Source organism: Solanum stenotomum, chromosome 4 (assembly GCF_019186545.1).
Source record: "Solanum stenotomum isolate F172 chromosome 4, ASM1918654v1, whole genome shotgun sequence".
Classification (NCBI taxonomy): domain Eukaryota; kingdom Viridiplantae; phylum Streptophyta; class Magnoliopsida; order Solanales; family Solanaceae; genus Solanum; species Solanum stenotomum.
In genome coordinates this window covers 12,659,462-12,663,979 of record NC_064285.1, presented here as the reverse complement: position 1 = coordinate 12,663,979, position 4,518 = coordinate 12,659,462, and the positions used below count along the sequence as shown (strand labels likewise).

General features: G+C 34.4%; 3 protein-coding genes across 6 annotated transcripts in view; all 3 read left to right on the top strand.

Moving 5' to 3' along the window:
- LOC125862319 (cytochrome c1-2, heme protein, mitochondrial-like) overlaps nt 1–4,518 on the top strand; it is a 924,866-nt gene that overhangs the window by 70,397 nt on the left and 849,951 nt on the right. The window lies entirely within an intron of this gene.
- The window catches only part of LOC125862338 (uncharacterized), a 533,211-nt gene that overhangs the window by 22,264 nt on the left and 506,429 nt on the right, over nt 1–4,518 (top strand). Inside the window, exon 1 of one of the 4 annotated variants that reach the window (XM_049542390.1) lies at nt 575–660. The exons of the other annotated variants lie outside the window; for them this stretch is intronic. The gene's annotated coding sequence lies outside the window, so the exon portion shown is untranslated. Of the gene's footprint in view, nt 1–574; nt 661–4,518 lie in introns of those variants that run through there. 4 annotated transcript variants of the gene reach the window in all.
- Nucleotides 1–4,518, top strand: part of LOC125862758 (phosphopantothenoylcysteine decarboxylase subunit VHS3-like) — a 29,588-nt gene that overhangs the window by 14,386 nt on the left and 10,684 nt on the right. The gene's annotated exons all lie outside the window — the stretch shown is intronic.

The following is a 4,518-nucleotide window of genomic DNA, read 5'->3' as shown; positions in this document are numbered from 1 at the left end:
TTAAATTTGAGAAAAATGAGTTGATTTGGAAAACATTTAACCCAACCAAACATGAAAAAATTGGAAAACATTTTCCGGAAAATGTTTTCCTTCATACCAAACACACCCTACATGATGCATATTTTCAAGATTGGTTGTTTTTCAGCCTTTTCTGATGCTTGTGTTTTCAGTTTTTGACTGTATTTTTGATGGTTTATGGCAGGTTTGGCTTGGATCTGGTAATTAGATTCAAGAAGAGAAAATGTCTGGATAAGTAGTTATAGTATTACTACTATGTGTTTTAACTGATGGTCACTGGCATGAAAAAACTATTTTTGTACCTTGAATTTATGTGTTGCTATGATCCATGGTAGGTGAATGTTTATTGAAAAAGTACCTACCTATCTTGGTCCTCCTAAACTTGGTAATTTCATATTGGTTGGCGTGAACATGTCACATCAGCTCTCCTTTTATAAAGATGTTGCGTTCTTCTTTGGTTTCTTTTGCTTTGGATGCCATGGGTTGCATACTTTCAGTTGATTTAGATTCATACGTCCCCTACTCCTACCCCTACTGATCTTGTCTTGTTTTCACAATTTAGGTTTTTGAAGCCTACAATATAACATCGCAAGCTTTTCACCATCTCTACTCCATCCACACCATCGTCTCTTCGCTCTTTCTGTAAGTCATTCTTCATTTAATCCATGAATCTTACATTCAATTATGCATCTGCATTAAAAATTTTGTTTTGTGTATCTGTGTTTGTACACATCCGAAAAGATGGGCTACATGTTATGCAGACATCTCAATGTGGATGCAATTCCAGGTCTATCTGTTGAATCTTATCGATTTTGAAATGTTAATAATTGGATTGTGAACTTAATATTTGTACATATTCAATAAATTTCTTAATACAAAGTTATTGGATTTCGTAGTTCATGTTATTTCATGTGATAGGCACTTTTGATATAGTTAAACAACATAAAAAGAATCTTAAAGACACTCTTGTTCGTCTTCAACTCTGAGATCTGGCTCATGGAGATTTTGAGACTTGGACTTGGTCCTGAGAAACCGAAACCTTGATTGTTACAGAAGGCTTTGACTTGTAGAAACTCTCTGAACTCTGAGAATTTAGCATCCCAGAGGAGATGGTTATCTTGCTGTGTGTGTGGTGGTGGTTGGGGAAAGGGGAGGGGGTAAGCTTGTGTTCAGAGCACCTTTGCCAGATGGGCAGATGTGAAAGTATAGATTGTGCTAGTGTTCAGGAGCGCTATAGGATTAGGCACTCACTGCTGCTGAACTAGTGAAGGTTTGATTCTATAGGATTATGCACTCGCTGCTGCTAAACTAGTGAAGGTTTGATTCTTATGGTATGAATCTTCTTAAAGATTTGTTGAAGGGCATGACATTATCCTTCATTGCAGAGTTACCACCTCTATTTTGGAGTATTTTACGGCCTTACCCCTGGTTTATTGCCTACTTCTCTAGAAGTGAAGTCATTGGTTTAGATATATCTGTTCGGATCAAACCAGGATGAATAGAATTGGTTTTACCTCTCGCTCAGATGTAACACTCTTGCCGCTGACATATGTTATGTGTAAATGGCTATAATTATTCTATTAGGCTATTTCCCAATGTCTGTACTGGGACATCTAAAAGGAAATTAAAGTACATGCTGATATTTAGTTATTGAGGAACAATCTTCAATATAAATATTTATGTACAGCCGTGCCATTTGTTAGTGCCTTTGATAGAAGATGAAGTTAATACACACAGAAGGCGTAAGTCTTTGACCTCTTGAAGGACCAATCTGCTGTCTTGATGAAAGTTCCTAGCAAATGAACCTTTTTTTGTGTGTCCTACCTCCTTCTCATATCTTATCTGCCAGGGATGATAAGATATCTATTATTTGTGTATTCTACCTTTTTCAGTTGTACTATTCAAGTTTTAACTACGATTATTTTTCCAGTTTGCTGGAACCATGTCGTAGTTTTCAAGTTTAAGCTACGATTATCATTCTGTCTGACTATAAGTGGAAGACTAGTTCGAGCATACATAAACATTAAATTGAAAGAAACGTTTATTGAATCTCAAACTGAACTGAATATACTAAGTAATAAACATAAGTTTTAAATAAAATATCTGAAAGCTGAAAGACTCTCCAAAACTGTCTATCTATGAAGCCTTTACTTTTTATAGACGAGTCTTGGGACAAGACCCGCGACTACTCAAAACAATTAATTAGAAAATAAATGTGAAGTCCCCGGAATGCAAGGAATCTCACCCAAGCTATTTAAAGTGCAAAGTGATCTCAACGAAATGTCTGTTGATGATTCTAAGAATCTGTATCTATATCATTAAAAGATGCAGGTCAAATGACAACAGTACACTGAATGTACGAGTATGTAATATAGCTGAATAGCAAATAACTGAATAAAAAGACTGCAATAGATATAGATAAATACTCAACTGAATGTAAAGAAATAAATGAGTGAAATCATTAAAAATTTACAAAATACTTACTCATCTATGAACTCAACATGTTAAGTGATATAATAACAATATACTTTTAACTATATTTGGGAGATTCTCTAACCGACATCGTCTCACCCACACTACTAGAACTGCCCTATATCATGTCGGGATATAGGACACCTCAACTAAGTGGATCCACTAAGCAGTAAGGATTCATCTAAAAAGTATGATCATGTACCCATGTTGGCAAGACATGGTTTATGAGGATTTTGAGTTGTCTGAACTTATTCCCATATCGGTGCTCAATACTACTCCATATATATATCAAATGTATAAAACATACTCTTTCTCTAGTTTGAGATATTGCTCAAACTATCCTTTTGAAAGAGGTAACTGCTCTGAAATATCTTTGAACTCATTGGCCATTTAAAAAATAAGGTTTCTCTTTGCTCAAAGTAAAAATACTTTCTCTGGGTTGAGATAATCAATCAAAAGGGCATTTTTAAGAGGTAATGACTCTGTACTCAATCTTTTTAAAAACTCTTTTACTTTTCTCAAAATAACATTCTCTTTCTTCATGTAAAAATGAAACATTTGATTTACTTCCCTTATACTCTTGCTAAAATCTTGGTTAAATTTTTCTCAAACTTTTTTTTACTTTCTCAAAAACTTAGGTTAAAACAAAAATATTGGATTTAAAACATTTTCAAAGTTTATAACTCAAGATAGGGTTCATGCTGAAATATAGATATGAACGAATCAAATCATGGATCTCAATAACAATATAGAAAACTCAATACTCAGAACTCAAGAACTTAGAATTCAACGATACTACTCATCTAAAAAATACTCAATTCTTAGGGTTCATGCTAAAATATAAACATGAACAAATCAACCCAAGAAATTATAATGCATAACATATAGCAATTCAACAATTAGGAATAGAATTTCAAAAACCATGGACATATTCATTAAAGAATAAAGCCCATCATATTTATTATCAGTAAGATCTTATTGCAAATGAATATTAAAATACAAAGAAAGACAAATTACCCTCCAAAATAAAAGCAAGAAGCTAAATTTATCTCAATCAAATATTGAAAAAATTGTAGAAAGGTTTCTTCTTTAACGAAGACGTTTGGACTTTTAAAGGTTAATCAAATTAAATGAAAATCCGAAGGAAAAGAAATTAAAAGTTACAACTTACAATGCAATGTTATTGAGAAATTTGTCAAATAAAAAAAGGTTAGGAGTTAAGTAGCACTACTAACTAGGGTGTACATCAACCGGTTCGATTTTATGCATTATCGATTTGATTTATCGATTTTCAATTTTGAAATACGCTAAACCAATAACAAATTAATAAGATTTTTGTTTATCAATTTTTCGTCGTTAGCGGTTCAGTTTCCGATTCACCAAATAAAAAAATGCTTATAAAAGGAATAGAGGACATACTTTGCTGAATTGAAAGTTTAAAATAAGTCCAAAATCACCAACTCATCATCAATCAAGTCAAAATACAAATGAAATGCTTATTGGGAGCGGTGACAGCAATGGGATGAGAACTAGGAGACTAAGTGGATGAGATAGTGAGAGTGACTCCACTGTCCGTTGTCCCATTCAGGAAGGCTACTAGTTGATAAACAACCTTAGTAGTCATAGGTAGAAGGCCTGCATCCTCAACTTGTTCAACTATCTAAAGTTCAACACCCTGTTTGAACTCTACCTCCACAGGAACATGGGGTAGGGGAGGGATTGTCGGCCTCGGCCCAGCTGCTGCCTGAGCTTCACCTTAGAAGATGGTGTTGTTTTCCCCCTACCCCTACCCCTTCCTCTAACTCTGCCTCTTCCTTTCCCTTGCACTACCGGTTCTGCAGCTGGAGCTGGTACACACTCTATGTTTCTTATAGATGAGCTATCTGCGAACAAAGAATGGAGGAAGTGAGATACTAATTTGAATCGTCAGATACCAACTAAAATTATGTTATAGCACTATGGAATGAAAGAAGAGAAATTTCCTAAAGTATTTTAACGTCCTGAGGAAAAGTACAAATATCTCTGTAC